This window comes from Balaenoptera borealis (assembly GCF_965194805.1).
Source record: "Balaenoptera borealis genome assembly, chromosome: 2".
In the NCBI taxonomy this organism is placed as follows: domain Eukaryota; kingdom Metazoa; phylum Chordata; class Mammalia; order Artiodactyla; family Balaenopteridae; genus Balaenoptera; species Balaenoptera borealis.
This window is the reverse complement of record NC_138867.1, coordinates 48,975,015-48,992,164: the sequence shown is the minus strand read 5'-3', so window position 1 is coordinate 48,992,164 and position 17,150 is coordinate 48,975,015. Positions and strand designations below refer to the sequence as shown.

The 17,150-nt window shown below is 35.9% G+C and overlaps 1 long non-coding RNA gene across 1 annotated transcript in view; it reads right to left on the bottom strand.

Annotated features, from left to right (window-relative positions):
- Positions 1-596: 596 nt before the first annotated feature.
- The window catches only part of LOC309624448, a 41,682-nt gene continuing 25,128 nt past the window's right edge, over positions 597-17,150 (bottom strand). Inside the window, exon 2 of the long non-coding RNA XR_014241933.1 lies at positions 597-17,150. This exon is cut by the window's right edge and continues 14,783 nt beyond it. This is a non-coding gene — a long non-coding RNA (uncharacterized lncRNA).

The window sequence follows — 17,150 nt, the reverse complement described above, 5'->3', positions numbered from 1 at the left end:
ATGGAATACTGCTCATCAATAAAAATGAGTGAACTACTGATCCATGAAACAACATGAATGACTGTCACAAACATAATGCTGAGCAAAAGGACCAAAATGAAAAGAATACCTCATATATAATTCCATTTATAGGAAGTTCTAGAACAGAATTAATGCAGGTTAAAAAAAAAAAAGAATGATAATTGTCTCTGTGAAGGAAGATTAACTAGAAATAGACGAGAGAAATTTCTAGGGTAATGGAAATGTTTTATATCATCATAAAGGTATGTGTTGCATGGGTGTATCTATTTGCCAAAATTGTACTATTAGGATTTATGTATTTTCCTGAATTAAATTTACCTGAACATTTAGAAATGTCAGTACCAGTAGTTGCATAGGATAGAAAAATACTTCTAATTTTATAAAGTATATTCTTGTTGGCTTTGATTGAAATTTTCCTTATAAATATATATATATACATATATATATATATATATATTTTTTTTTTTTCTTTTCAGAGTTTGCAGCAGAGAAAAGTTTATTGCAGGGCCATGCAAGGAGACGGGTGGCTCACGCCTTAAAAACCTTGAACTCCCTGAAAGCTTTCAGCAAAGCCCTTTTATTTTTTAAACATCTTTATTGGAGTATAATTGCTTTACAATGGTGTGTTAGTTTCTGCTTTATAACAAAGTGAATCAGCTATACATATACATATATCCCCATATCTCCTCCCTCTTGCATCTCCCTCCCACCCTCCCTATCCCACCCTTCTAGGTGGTCACAAAGCACCAAGCTGATCTCCCTGTGCTATGTGGCTGCTTCCCACTAGCTATCTATTTTACATTTGGTAGTATATATAAGTCCATGCCACTCTCTCACTTCGTCCCAGCTTACACTTCCCCCTCCCCGTGTCCTCGAGTCCATTCTCTACGTCTGCATCTTTATTCCTGTCTTGCCCCTAGGTTCTTCAGAACCATTGTTTTTTTAGATTCCATATATATGTGTTAGCATACGGTATTTGTTTTTCTCTTTCTGACTTACTTCACTCTGTATGACAGACTCTAGGTCCATCCACCTCACTACAAATAACTCAATTTCGTTTTTTTTATGGCTGAGTAATATTCCATTGTATATATATGCCACATCTTCTTTATCCATTCATCTGTCGATGGACACTTAGGTTGCTTCCATGTCCTGGCTGTTGTAAATAGAGCTGCAATGAACATTGTGGTACATGACTCTTTTTGAATTATGGTTTTCTCAGGGTATATGACCAGTAGTGGGATTGCTGGGTCGTATGGTAGTTCTATTTTTAGTTTTTAAGGAACCTCCGTACTGTTTTCCATAGTGGCTGTATCAAGTTACATTCATACCAACAGTGCAAGAGGGTTCCCTTTTCTCCACACCCTCTCCAGCATTTAATGTTTGTAGATTTTTTGTTGATGGCCATTCTGACTGGTGTGAGGTGATACCTCATTGTAGTTTTGAGTTGCATTTCTCTAATGATTAATGATGTTGAGCATTCTTTCATGTGTTTGTTGGCAATCTGTATATCTTCTTTGGAGACATGTCTATTTATGTCTTCTACCCATTTTTGGACTGGGTTGTTAGTTTTTTTGATACTGAGCTGCATGAGCTGCTTGTAAATTTTGGAGATTAATCCTTTGTCAGTTGCTTCATTTGCAAATATTTTCTCCCATTCTGAGGGTTGTCTTTTCGTCTTGTTTATGGTTTCCTTTGCTGTTCAAAAGTTTTAACTTTTATTAGATACCATTTGTTTATTTTTATGTTTACTTCCATTTCTCTAGGAGGTGGGTCAAAAAGGATCTTGCTGTGATTTATGTCATAGAGTGTTCTGCCTACGTTTTCCTCTAAGAGTTTTGTAGTATGAGGCCTTACATTTAGGTCTTTAATCGATTTTGAGTTTATTTTTTGTATGGTGTTAAGGAGTGTTCTAATTTCATTCTTTTACATGTAGCTGTCAGGTTTTCCCAGCACCACTTATTGAAGAGGCTGTCTTTTCTCCATTGTATATTCTTGCCTCCTTTATTGAAAATAATATGTGCGTGGGTTTATCTCTGGGCTTTCTATCCTGTTCCATTGATCTATATTTCTGTTTTTGTGCCAGTACCATACTGTCTTGATGACGGTAGCTTTGTAGTATAGTCTGAAGTCCAGGAGCCTGATTCCTCCAGCTCCGTTTTTCTTTCTCAAGATTGCTTTGGCTATTCGGGGTCTTGTGTTTCCATACAAATTGTGAAATTTTTTGTTCTAGTTCTGTGAACAATGCCAGTGGTAGTTTGATAGGGATTGCATTGAATCTGTAGATTGCTTTGGGTAGTATAGTCATTTTCACAATATTGATTCTTCCAATCCAAGAACATGGCATATATCTCCATCTGTTTGTATCATCTTTAATTTCTTTCATCAGTGTCTTATAGTTTACTGCATACAGGTCTTTTGTCTCCTTAGGTAGGTTTATTCCTAGGTATTTCATTCTTTTTGTTGCAGTGGTAAATGGGAGTGTTTCCTTAATTTCTTTTTCAGATTTTTCATCATTAGTGTATAGGAATGCAAGAGATTTCTGTGCATTAATTTTGTATCTTGCTGCTTTACCAAATTCATTGATTAGCTCTAGTAGTTTTCTGGTAGCATCTTTAGGATTCTCTATCTTTAGTATCATGTCATCTGCAAACAGTGACAGCTTTACTTCTTCTTTTCCGATTTGGATTCCTTTTATTTCTTTTTCTCCTCTGATTGCTGTGGCTAAAACTTCCAAAAGTACGTTGAATGATAGTGGTGAGAGTGGACAACCTTGTTTTGTTCCTCATCTTAGAGGAAATTGTTTCAGTTTTTCACCATTGAGAATGATGTTGGACTTGGGTTTGTCATATATGGCCTTTTTTATGTTGAGGTAAGTTCCCTCTATGCCCTCTTTCTGAGTGGGTTTTGCCATAAATTTTAAATTTTGTTGAAAGCTTTTTCTGCATCTATTGAGATGATTATATGGTTTTTCTCCTTCAGTTTGTTAATATGGTTTATCACATTGATTGATTTGCGTATATTGAAGAATCCTTGTATTCCTGGGATAAACCCCACTTAATCATGGTGTATGATCCTTTTAATGTGTTGTTGGAGTCTGTTTGCTAGTATTTTGTTGAGCATTTTTGCATCAAAAGCTGAAATTTTTTCACACCTAAATATATTCTTTATAAATATATTTATGAGTGAATAAATTTCAGCTTTTGAGAACTTCGATGAACCTTTAAATAATGATGAAAATGTGACAGCATTTTAAAATTCCTATTTGCCTAAGAACCAAAATTATGTAATATTTTTGACAATTCAGGGCATATTTATTAATGTGTCTATTGTTTACTTATAGATCAGTTTTTTTAAAAATTAATTAGGCTGTGTTCGGTCTTAGTTGTGGCACTTGGAATCTTTGTTTTGGCATGTGGCATCTTTGTTGTGGCTCGCAGGCTCCAGAGTGCGCGGGCTCAGTAGTTGCGTCATGCGAGCTCTCTAATTATGGCACACGGGCTCTCTAGTTGTGGTTCGTGGGCTTAGTTGTCCCACGGCCCATGGGATCTTAGTTCCCCAGCCAGGGATCAAACCTGCGTGCCTGCATAGAAGGCGTATTCTTAACCACTTGACCACCAGGGAAATCCATTTTTTTTTTTTTTAAATCAAGTGGAAACAATCATCTGGCTCTGGGTTTACCTTTCAGATGTTTAAAACAGTTGTCCAGGGTGAATATAAAAATAAGGAAATGCAGGTAGCATCAAAGAATGAAAAATAACTTGTAAATGTGATAAATTAAAATTCTGCAGATTGCAGTATTTCTGAACAACTGTAGATTTGGGGGAGAAATTATTTTAATGGACTAAAAAATCTTTTTTTTTTTTTTTAAAGATTTTTATTTTATTTATTTATTTTTGGCTGCGTTGGGTGTTTGTTGGTGCATGCGGGGTTTCTCTAGTTGTGACCAGCGGGGGCTACTCTTCGTTGTGGTGCACAGGCTTCTCATTGCAGTGGCTTCTCTTGTTGTGGAGTACGGGCTCTAGGTGCGCAGGCTTCAGTAGTTTTGGCTAGCGGGCTATAGGGCATAGGCTCAGTAGTTGTGGCACATGGGCTTAGCTGCTCTATGGCATGTGGGATCTTCCTGGGCCAGGGCTCAAACCCGTGTCCCCTGCATTGGCAGGCCAAATCTTAACCACTGTGCCATCAAGGAAGCCAAAAAATCTTTCTTTAGATCCATTTTGATAGTACTACTCAGAGTTATTTTTACAAAGTTGGAAATTTCCTTAGAAAGGAGGTAGAATCAAATATCATTTAATTAAAGTAATATTTTTTAATCTTAATAATTCTCCAACATGTTGACATCATTAATTTTCTCCTTTATCTTGGAGAATTCTTCTTTTGTTATCTTGTATTTGGATTTAATTGTTATTACCTTTTATAAAGCATCACATAAACCCATTGTCATACAACTGCACGATAAAAATGAGTATGGATATTCCATTTCTGTCTGCTTAATATTTCGAGAAAAAGCATTTTAAGTAAACTGGTAGTCAACGCTCAGGAATCTTTTTAATAACTCTTCAACGCAGATAGCTTAGGAAATAGTTCATCAGTTTTCCTGATAAGAAAAGGAAAAGGAATTTGTACACTTACAAATGAACGGGACCAAGAGAAAGACATAATAACTGGCAAAATGATACTCCAAATAATCAGGAAACTTCAGAGTTCCTCAATATACATCAGCCAAGAAGGGCCTATTATCATTTTGGGCTATACCATAATAGGAGACACTTCAAAATTATTCATATGTTCCAATGACAGCGTAACATGATTATGGAAACTAGTTGTAGAATTGAGAGAAAGTAAAGGCTTTCCACTTTTATTGGCATTGATAAATAATATCAATAAATTCATTGATAATAACTAGTCTTAGAAATATCTTTTGCTGGGCAGGGGGATAGGAGCTATTCATCTAATTGGGCACTTGTCTCCATTTTAGAAATAAGATATTTTGCATATATTTTTCTTTGTAATTAAATCTAAAAAACTATAGAATTGGGGAAAATAGCCTTTTTAACCCTTGAGAAAAAAAAGTTTATGAGTGTTTTATAGAATTAAGTTAAATGTTCACTAAAATTGTATTTGTTTGGAAGAACTATAGAATCCTTATAAACTCTTGGCAAGAAGTGTGTTTTATGTTGTTTCAAATATATACTGCTTTGTCTTAAGGTTTACAAGTTAATCAATAAAGATTCTTGGCATAGTTAAATAAAAAAGAATGATTTGCATTTAGCATAACAAATGTATCTCAGTTATAAGTATTATTTGATACCCTGAAAATGTCTGTCTTTCAGCTTTGTTTAAATGACTAGTTTGCATGCAGTGAAGACAGGCTTTACTCAGCCATGCCTAGACTCTGGCAGGATTCTTATAATCCTCAGTTACTGTAAACCAAATTTATTTAGTCCAAAATGATATTTAGTTCTTAATGCACAGCATTATTGGAAAACAGAGAAAGTTTTATTCCCTTAATTATGTGTTTTTCTCATTAAAAGATAATACGTGTTTCTTTTAGAGGTAGTTATCTTAGCATGTAATTTTCTATATGTATGTGTGGGAATGGACAAAAATACACACACACACACAGAGTCATAGAGTTTGACATCATACCTGATGTAAAATGTTGAATCCTGCTTTTCTAATTAGCAATTTATCATAAACATTTTCCTGTGTAATTAAAAACTCTATAATATGTCTATATAATATGAATATATCATGATTTACTTAAAGATTCTTTCATTGTTGGACATTCCCTTATATAATATACAATTTTTTTAAGGGAACATTTGTGTGCATATTTTTTATCTGCACTTTGGATTATTTACTTAGAATAGATTCCCAGCTGTGGGACTTCCAGATCAAAAACTCTTCCCGAATTGCTTTCTGAAAAGACAGTTTCACTGTATTCTAGCAGAGATATATAAGTATGCCTGTTCCATTGTCCACTTGCCAGACTTACAATTTTTATTTTTGTTATTTACAGATAGAATGTCATTGTTTTAGTTTGCATTTCTTAGGTGACTAATGAGGTTGCAATGTAAAACTCTGTCTTCCATACATTTGTGTTTTAGGATTTTAAGTTCTTCTTCATGATTAACATTATCTCTTTCTTTCATAAGGATTTTATTCTTGTCCAGCATGTCGTAACAGATATTTTTATGTTTAGGCATTCACCTTTTAATTATGTTTTTGATTTTTAATTCAGAGAAGTAATTTTTTTTAATGTTGTCAAACAATGCCTTTTGATCCTGATGACTTTGTGCAAAGAATGCTATGGGAAAATGGAATCTTACACTTATATTACCTGAATAGTAGATATCATTAGTAGTTTGATATTTAATCTGTGGCATTTAGTTAGCTTTTTTTTTTAGAATATCATGGCTTTAGAACTACAGCTAAAGGAAGGCAGATGGTTAACTTGTTTTCCACTTCCCTGAAAATATCCAAGATAAGAACCAATATTATCAGCCTCTCATGGAGGTTGGCCATGTCAAGATGTTGAGTCAGTGTCCAGGTCATTGCTCAGTAAAGATGCTGCTCTTTGGACCAGCAGGAGACCCAGCAACAGGATAGTAATAATTTCTGATGCTACCTCACATCCCTTCAGGACAGTGCAGAACATTTTGTTCTTTAGAAAATGTTCAGGCTTCTTTCCTTCTGTTATAGTACTTACCATTTGTCTATTTGTATTATTGGACTGTACTTTTCTTTTTGTAACAATGAATACATAGAGGAAAGAACATTTTAAAAAATCATTATGCATTTGCTTTATGTGTCTGCATACTGTCCCATTAGTTATTTCATATGAATATCTAGCTTTTTTCAAATATGGATTATATTAATAATTCAACTAATATTAACTAATATTAATAAACAAGCCGTTAATAATTCTCGACTCTTCCACAGTCATTTCTTATTAGGTGTGTCATTTCTTAATTTTCACCAATCATTAATTTCCTTTTTTCCTTCTTCATTCTTTTTGTCTCCCTGAGATCTTCAGAATGTGAATCAATGTCCATTCTGTTATGATGTGTAATCATCTGCTTCTCATATGAGTCTCTCTTTGGTGCCTCGTGCCTTCTGTTATGCTCTTATTGCTATTGGTCTTCTATTGTTTTAATTTCACTTTCTCCCACTCACCTCCACCATCAGCCACTGTCAGATGAAATGGCTGGCCATGTGAAATAAGCCTATGCTCTATATGTATGTATACATTTTACTAAAGCCACTAGTAGACATCACTCCTACTCACACATGAGACTGGCAAATACTGATCTCTTTGTAATTCAGCAATCCTTTCTAAACATATCTGGAGATACATTTCTTCCACATCAGTAAATTACTATACCAAATGATCTCCATCTTTCCCCAAAGAACTCAGAGTTTTGCTACATTAACCCACTCACTCTAACAATTCAGGAAAATCAATTCCGTGACATGAAATTAAAAGATATACTGCCAAAATTGTGGTGTCTCTAAAATGACATTTTTTTGACCAGACTGGAAACGCTTATCTGGCACAATTTTAGCTGGGGTTTCCTGATTCCTTTACTAGGCCATAAAATTTTTTGTCAAATCTAAATAGCTACACATTTAATTATGATTCCAAAAATTTGCATTTTTGGATGAAACTGACTTTTTCTCTTGTCATGCTCTAGCCATAATTGCTACATTGTCTAGTGTTAATTTGCATTTTAATTGACCTTTAAACATTTAACCAGAGGATAATCCAATAGCAGATTCTATAACCATCTCAGTAATTGGTAGGCAAGAGTTATTTTTTATCGCTATTTTAGGAGTAGGGAAGTCTGTATACAGGGGTGGGGAAAGAGCTGTAACCTTCAAAGCAGGCTCTTTACTTTGGGGCTGTGGTGAGAAAAATGGAACAGAAGTTAGAAGTTAGGAATGGAGAAATTAAAAGAGACAGATGGTGAGAGATTATAATGATTTCTAGGATCACCCAAATTGTCTGAGGTTTATGCCAGAAATTTTTTTATCAGTTAGGGCAACATGTCATGCTTATTTTGAGTTCCCACAGACACATTTAATGCAATTATACTGGACCTTCCGTTCTGTTGTTTTCTTTGGGTTTTCAAGGAGTTTAGAAGCAGCCTACATTGGACTTTGTCAGTGTTTCCAGCAACTGACAAATTTGAACGTTATACACGTTTTCTGAAACATTTTCTTTTAAACCACTCTGGGGAAAGACATAAAAGTAAGATGACTGATCCTTAGATTATCTGCGTTTAGAAAAACTTTATTTTAGTTGCAAAAACAGTGATGGTGTCTTCATCGGAGACGGGGAAGAGTTTAGTGGGCACAGCAGCTGTTGATTCAAGTATAATTATACACGTTCCCTCTCTGTTTTCTCTTAGGTGAATAAGCAGCTTTAGTTTATTATGAAAATTAGCAATCTCTAAGATTCGTCTGTAGAATGAATTCTCAAATACAAGGTGCATACATGACATAATCTGGTGAATATGAAATGCTCTGGTGAAATATCCATATCCCACTGTGATCTTCAGCGTTCCTTTTGCAACTATGGCCATAGTTTCAAGAATAAAACCAATTTACATGTGATTGAAAGTAACAAAAATTCTTTATGTTCTCTGGAGAAAATATGAATGATTCCTTTTAAATGAGAGGCTTCAAAATGAGAGCACATAAAATACCAGCTATAGTCTGCTCAGCATGACTCAGACTTTTTAAAATGAATTTTTCTGAGTGTTGTTTTGAATTCTCTGACAACTTGAGATTTGTCTGTGAAACAAAGTACCCAGTTACATACAAGACTCCTTATAGTTAGAAAACTTCTTTTGCATATGTTTTACCAATTAACAATTTTTAGCTTAGTCTCTCCTATGTGCTCAGCAATGTGCTAAAAGCTGTGCATTTAATGCGCTCATTTTATTTTTGTTTTGTTTTATTTTCCTATATATAAAGATATGAAGGGCCAAATAAAGAGACCTGAAACTTTTGGAGGAGGGGGCAGCACATTTGCATTTTTAATCCAGGAATCTCCTACCCAAGGGTTGAAGAAAACTCATGTATGTGTAGCAAGGTTCTGGAGGTCAAAGGTAGAAGCTGCTTGCCATTTTGGGGTAAATGATCATTTAACCTCTTATTCTATTTCATGTAAAGTAAGACATAGATGAAGGGACATCAATGTATCCCACCTGTGATATTATCCAGGCAGAAGATGAATTAGAGGAAAAAAGTGGCTGGAGGTTTGAAAGAAAATAATACATGGAGTAGTTAGTGTCAGGACAGTCTTGTGTGTCAATAGCCCTTGAGCAAACACAGCAGTGTTAGAGCAGGCAAAAGGTTGCAGAGGTCAAGAAGACCCCTGTTACACTGGAATCTCTCAATCATGTCTAGAAATATAATTTCACTTAATTAAAATTTTATATAGCTTCAGGCCCAGTATTGATGCTAAATAGGTTCTTGTTAAACCAGTAAATTGATGCTCTCTTAGGGTGCTGAAGGCATAACAAATGAGGTGTTTAGATCCCTCCCTCTAGGAGGTTACACAGAAAAGCAGTGCACAAATAGCAATAATCACACAAACTATTGAGAGCAGGTGGAAAATGAGAGCGACAGAGAATCATTGATTTAATAATGCAGCCATTTAAAACCATTTTAGAAGTCTGAGGGGTATAGATTACAGAAAAATCTAGGGAAAATGTAAAAAATTCTGCTTAGGGTCGGAAAAAGAGGCAAGATTAAATATTGCTGTAAGGAAGAAGTAGCATTTGACCTGGGTAGGAATTTTATATTCAGAAATGTGAATGTGTGTGTATAGAGAAAAGGGAGAAAAGGGATAGTGGCCCATTCTGGATTGAGGGAATTCAGTTTATTAAATTTTCCATTTTATATTTATTGATTGCCTCCTAGGTACTAGACCCTAAACTAAGTGCTAGGAACACAGGATAAATAAGAAATTTAGTTCTTGTCTTTGAAGAGCTGCCCACAGTTGGAGAAGCATATGTGTGCAGAAGCATTGTTGTCAGGTGTGCGCTAGAGGCCGGCCCTTGGTGCCCTAAGGCCTGAAGGGGGCGCCTATCCTACACAGCAATACCAGGGTGGGCAGGGCTCATTCTCCAGGTTCCTCAGCCCTACTGACAGCTGGGTGAGCTCCACCATCCAGCAGAGAGTGCATTTTGTCTTTGTAGCCCTTCTTGCACTCTGCTTTGTACTAAAGTTATTCATTTATTTGTCTTCCCTCTAGACCTTAAGTTTGTGGTGGCCACAAAATTAGGTTTTATCATTTTTGTGTTCCTTTGTGGTATCTAGAACAGTGCCTTGCACACACAGTGGGCATTAAAGAGTTTGGGGATGTAATTAGGTTTTATATTTGTTGGAAAATAAAACATATCTGGTAAAAGGCACACCTATGAGAAAAGGTGTCCTTTTCCTACACGTGGTCAGCCTCACTGACCCAGCCTTTCACAATTTTTACAGCTGAGGCTAGTGTCTTGAAGCTACCTTTGGCCCTTGATACTATTTTTTGAACTATGAGGACTTTGGAGGCATTTTAAAGTTTTCTTCTCTTTACGGCTAAGCTTTTTCTTATTAAGGGGGAGAAACTTGAACATCCACAAGCCATTCTGCTCATTTATTTTAAAAAATGTTCTTGTTAAAAAGTCACCTTTTGCCCCAATTTCACATTCAATTTAAGTTCATCCCTACCTACAAGACACTAAGTCAATATTCTGAGATTGTTTAGGAGGCTTCTTATTTTTCTCAGCTGTAAACTCAATTACCTTTCAAATGATTTTTATAGCTGACAGTAAATCGTCCATGAAGTATCTGAATAAAAATGAGGGCAAGCATTTCATGCTTAAATAGCTGTAATGGTAGTCAGTGTAATGGACTGGAGTTTTAGAAATAAGCAGGGCCAAATCACTTGGTGGCCGTATGATATTATGCTATGGTTTCTACAAAGATATCATTTGCAGGTGTTTGTACCTACATCTTACCATAGATGGTAATTTATGATGTTTTATTTTATGTAAACAAGTGTCTGTATATATTTGGAGTATGAATGTCTATGGAGCTCATATATAAAAAAAAAGAGCTATGACCATTTCATCGTTGCCATAAATGGTCTTTGAAAATATTGCTTTTTCCTTTGGAAAACTATTACTTAAATATCTACAATGGCTTGTCACATTCATGGAAATGGTATAACCCTATAAACTTCTTTCAGAGTGTGTATAAATCTCCTTTGTCTCTATGGAAACAGACTAATTCTACTAGTTCTTAAATAGTTCCTTATGGCACTGCTAAGAATTATCATGTTTTCTGGATTGTTGTGACACAGATTGACTACAGCCATATCTGAACTCATGGGAAGGGAATGAGCTAGTATCAAATGGGCATCTTGTTTACCTAAAGTTTTCTGACCAAAATGTCTTCATTGGAACTAGCTATTTCTTCAAAGCTCTATATTTGATTGAGAGACACTGAAATCACTCTGTCCCTTTTACATGTGCACTATGCAATGTTTCAAAATGCTTTTCAAATCTTGGAATCTGCTGATTACATTGATATAATTTTCTAAGTATGCAAACCTGTCATGTGGTCTGCCAGCCTTTATTTATATCAATAAGTGCCGTTCACTTGTCAAAGTTTGCACAAATAGACCTGAAAGGAACTCTCAAGGTCATTTTTATTGCAACTCATTGTTGATGACATTGAGATGTTGTGGGCACCATGTCATTCTGTGAACTTGTATGAAGTGAACTGGGGCTGGTCAAGTAGTATCTCTTTGTTTTCACTTTAGTAGTGCTGTATCACATAAGCTTTTGCTTCAAGAGAAGCAATGGAGTTGAAGTTTTCCTCTGCTACTCCTCCTTTGCTGTCTTGATTTTCTGAAATTTAATTTTCTTATTCTTAAATGCCAGGCAGAATTCATTGTTTCCTTCTCTGTAATTTTTGGTTATATCTGTGTATTTTGATTAAGGTAGTTTTCTAGTTGTAGAGGGACGCTTGAGGCATGTTCTTTTTTTTTTTTCTCTCTTCTTTTCTAAATAAGTAGGCCTTTACAAAAGTCTCAAGCTTAAGAAGTAACAACAGAATCCCTCTTATCCCATCTCCCAGCTAAGTGGACTAACTGACATTCTCTATTTCCTCCGGAAAGTTTAAACACTAATGCCTATGACATTCTAGAAGGCTGTTCTTCGCTACTCCTGTGTACTTCAGGTGCCCCTTGTGGTGATGTATGTCACCAAGAGTCCCAAATCTGTACATGACAGTTGTACTTGCTATTTTATTATATAATGTAATTAATTATTCTGTAAATGAATATAACATCTACAAGTGAAGAGAAATGTTTATATGAAAACTAAAATAGACTGCTAGTCAATTTGCTAAAGCAAAATTCTTGTTGAATTAGAATTAGGTGTGGCTGAGACAATCATAAAAGATGGGAAAATGTGAGTGGCTAAGAATCATAGAATGATTCTTCAGATTTTTTCTCAGGTGTCTTTAATTTCCTCGCTTTATTCTAAAGAAACAAAACTTGAAAGCATAGATGATGCATATGAAAATGCTTTATGTAAGATGTAGAAATCTAACTAGCAGATCTGTACATAAAGCAAAGGCCTTGGCCTCACATCAAAAGAATAGCAAACTATGTGCATTTAAATGTTATTATGAAGAATGTTTAGGTATTATTTTTAAAGATTCTTAACTTTAATATATTTATTTGACAAACTGGCCATCTACCTATTCTGAATATGTCAGATAGGAAGGCTTCTAATAAGAGGATAAATTGAAAGCCACCAACTGCTCTCTCCTTTACTATGGAGAGGAAAGGTGAGTGAAGTGTTCTAGAGTCTCATGACTCTGGGTGTCCTAATGGTGGAGAAGCATCTTCAAGTAAACCTGTCTGGTTTGGCCCCAGAAGACTGCTATTCCACTAGTTGGTCTCCTCTGGTGCAAGAGCAATGGCATAGATGGGGAGGGTGTCATTGCCTTGGGTTATCTTGTAGAAATGCAACTAAGGCCTCCTTTGTATGACACAGCTCATGCCAAAGTGAACCATCAGTCATTCTAAACTTTCAGCTAAAAGCAAATCACACACTCATTTTTCATATACTGCATTTTTATCTTAATTCAAACTTTAATATTATAATTAAGGCCTATATACATTGACTGTTTTAGGGAACAGTCTGGTGACCAAAGAAAGTATCCCTGAAAAGTACCATTTCTTAGGAGTTCTCAGCTCTAGGTAGGAGATTGTCTCAAGGACCTCTTACCCAGGTGATAACTTTATTATTGAGAGATCTTATAATAAACATAAATAAAATTTTATCACCAACTAATTTTTAATTTCCATGAGGTCAGATAATAAGTCATATTAATAGCTCCCTATACTGCCTAGCATAGCACCTGAACCAAAGTAAGTTTTGAATAGAAGTAGAAATAATGATAAAGTTCCCACACTGGGATATTCTGTACTTTAGCATGATCATTTTATAAATTTATTTATTTATTTTGGCTGTGTTGGGTCTTCGTTTCTGTACGAGGGCTTTCTCTAGTTGTGGCAAGCGGAGGCCACTCTTCATCATGGTGCGCGGGCCTCTCACTATCGCGGCCTCTCTGGTTGTGGAGCACAGGCTCCAGACGCGCAGGCTCAGTAGTTGTGACGCACGGGCCTAGTTGCTCCGCGGCATGTGGGATCTTCCCAGACCAGGGCTCGAACCCGTGTCCCCTGCATTGGCAGGCAGATTCTCAACCACTGCGCCACCAGGGAAGCCCAATGATCATTTTAATGGAAATTTGTCTCCTATGACAAATTGCAGTTTTACCATATCGCTTTGTTGGACCTTGTCTCATCTTTCCATTCATTGTTCTAGTTCTTACAAATAGTACTATGTATTTTAATATTGAGAGGTGACTACACTGTATTCATTCAGCTGATCTTTTCTCAGAACTGGCTGAATATGAGACAGATTTTTTTTTCCAATAGTGAGCTTGACTCAGTACATGGGAAATTCATGCAGTCCTGGCCTGCCTTTTCCTCTTCTGCAGATGGTCACTCATAGACCTTTGAATGCCTCCCTCAAATATAACAATAGCCCAGAGGTGAATTATTCAGACAGTGTGGCCACCCTGAGAGACCTGATATATTTTGCAGGCCCTGCTGTGATACAAACAAATCAACCCAAGTCTTTTATGTCTTCTTTCCATATTGTAACTCCCATGAGGTAAAGTGTTAAGCTACATTAAGCCTCAAAAAAGAAATTTGAGTTCATGATGTGTAACTTCTCAGTAATGAGAAGTTTAGTATAATCTGCTTCTTGAACTTGCTATCTGATATTTGAAAAAAAAATGTTACCAGTTTTCTCATCTCTATTTAAATATTTAAGACTAAAAAGTTTTTAGAAGAGCACTTAGTACCTCTCACAAAACTTCATAAGTGGCTTTGATTGTATTCAGAATTATATCACCTGATCAGGAGCAGACAGCTCATGAAACCTAGAACATAAACATAATTTACAACACTTATAAGATAAAAGTATAGTTTGAATTTTAAAGGATGAGTAAAAACTGAGGTTGAAATTTTTGCAGAGTCAAATATCTCCTATGTATTAACCAAAATTTGTAGAAAAATATCTATAACTAAAATAGAAAGAACGATGGACAGGACTCCTAATAAAAGAGAGGGAGAATTTGTTAGGAAGTATCCACCCGTGTAGGTATCAGTGAACATATGGGTGTGAGATGTAGACAGTGTTAGAAAACATAGTAATATAGTACACATTACTCATAGTTACAGTCAGAAATATGTTATCCTTGTCACAAATTGATAGAATAAGTAGACAGAAGATCAGTAGATAGATTTGAAAAACACAGTCAATTAACTTGACCTATTGACATTTTTAGAGCACTCCACCCAACAAAAGCAGAATATACATTCTTTTCAAATGCACACAGAACATTTGCCAAGATAAATTATATTTTGGGCCATAAAAATAAGTCTCAATATGTTTAAAGGTATTGCAGAGTATGTTCTCTAATCACAATGAAATTAAATGAAAAATCAATAACAAAACATGTCTGGAAAGCCTCCAAATATCTGGACACCAAATAACATACTTCTGAATAATACCTGTGTAGTGGGTTGATCTGTGGTTTCCAAAATGATATGTCTATGTTGTAATCACTGGAACCTGTGAATACGAACTTCTTTGGGTTGATCTGTAGTTTCCAAAATGATATGTCTATGTTGTAATCACTGGAACCTGTGATTACGACCTTCTTTGCAGATGTGATTCAGTTAAGGATTTTCAGATGAGATAATCTTGGATTATCCATATGAGTCCTAAGTCCAATGAAAGGTATCTTTATAAAAGAAAGAAAAAGAGAGCACACAGACACAGAGGAGAAGGCCAAATGAAGATAGAGGCAGAGATTGGAGTTATAGAGCCATAAGCCACATAACACATGGAGCCAACAGAAGCTGGAAGAGGCAAGGAATGAAATCTCCTCTAGAGCCATTAGAGGAAGTGTGACCTTACTAACACTCTAATTTTGGACTCCTAGCCTCCAGAATTGTGAGAAAATAATTTTTTTTTGATTTAAGATACACAGTTTGTGATAATTTGTTGAGGTAGCCATAGGAAACTAATACACTGCGGGTCAAAAATAAATGTAAAGGGAAAGTAGAAAGTATTTCACATGAAACGAAAGCATACATACAACATATCAAAATTTGTTGGATGCTCATGAAGCAGTATTTAGGGAAAAATCTATAGCAGTAGGTGCCTATATTAGAATAAAGAAAGGTCCCAAAACAATGACCTCAGCCTCTATCTTAAGAAACTATAAAATAGTAAATGAAAACCAAAATAAAGAAAAGAAAGTTAATAATAAAGATCAAGACAGAAACCGAGAGCATAGAAAACAGAAAAACAATGGGGAAATCAATGAAAACAAAAATTGATTCTTTGAGAAGATCAATAGTATTGATGAACCTAGCTAGGATGGATCAGGGAATAAAAGAGAAGAGACAAATTACCAGTATCAGGAATGAGAGAGGTGACATCACTACAGATTCAACAGTTATTGAAAGGAGAAAGTAAAGGATAATGAAGAAGTCAGTTGTTTCTCGGCTGTTCTTCCCTATCCTCAGCCTTCAGAGAGCTCCTGCCTTTCTCTCAGGAAAGGCCTCTGTGTCTCTGGGTCAGGGCCGCAGCCTCCCTCTGTGATGAGGTTTTGTGGGATCTAATCCATCACATCAGTCCACTTATAATGTTTAACAGTTTTACAAGTTAAGCTACTTTCTCCTTACCCCTATCAAGAGCATATTTGCTCTTCTTCCCATTAAACCAGGGGTGAAAGCAGTAGTGAGTTTCTTCTTTGCTGGGAAGGATTCCTTCCTTCCTGGAATTTAATTCATTTAGCTTTCTTTGTATTCCTAGTTCTCTGGGAGTTAAACAAACAAGCAAACATGGTTTTGGAACTTATTTGGCTTGTTCTTGTTGTAAAGTTAGGAGGGATGGGCTGCCAGAAAAAAAAAATAACAGACTGTGCAGCTAAAACCACAGAAATTCTAGAGGCTAGAAGTTCAAGGTCAAGGTATGGTTTCTTCTGAGGTCCCTCTCCTTGGCTTGCAGATGGCCACCTTCTCACTGTGTCCTCACATGGTTGTCACTTTGTTTCCTAACCTCCTCTTCTTATAAGGACACCAGTCATATTAGATTAGGGCCCACACTAACAACCCAGTTTTAACTTTGAATTACCTCTTCAAAGGCATTGTCTCCAAATACAGTCACATTCTGAGGGACTGGAGATTAGGGAGCGCGTCAACATATGAATTTTGTGGGTCACAATTTAGCCTATAACATTCTACATGATCTGGTCCTTCATTCCTTCCCTGACCTCATATCCTACTACTCTAGCCACTAAATCTGTCAGCCCACACCAGCCTTGCTGCTAATCTTAGAATATGACAGGCATGTTCCCATTCAATGGCATTTTCTCTGGCTGTAAGTCCACCTGGGGTAGATTACCCCTCAAGATTTTCCACTTGACTCATTATGTCATCTCCCTCAAGTCTTTGCACAAATCTTACCTTG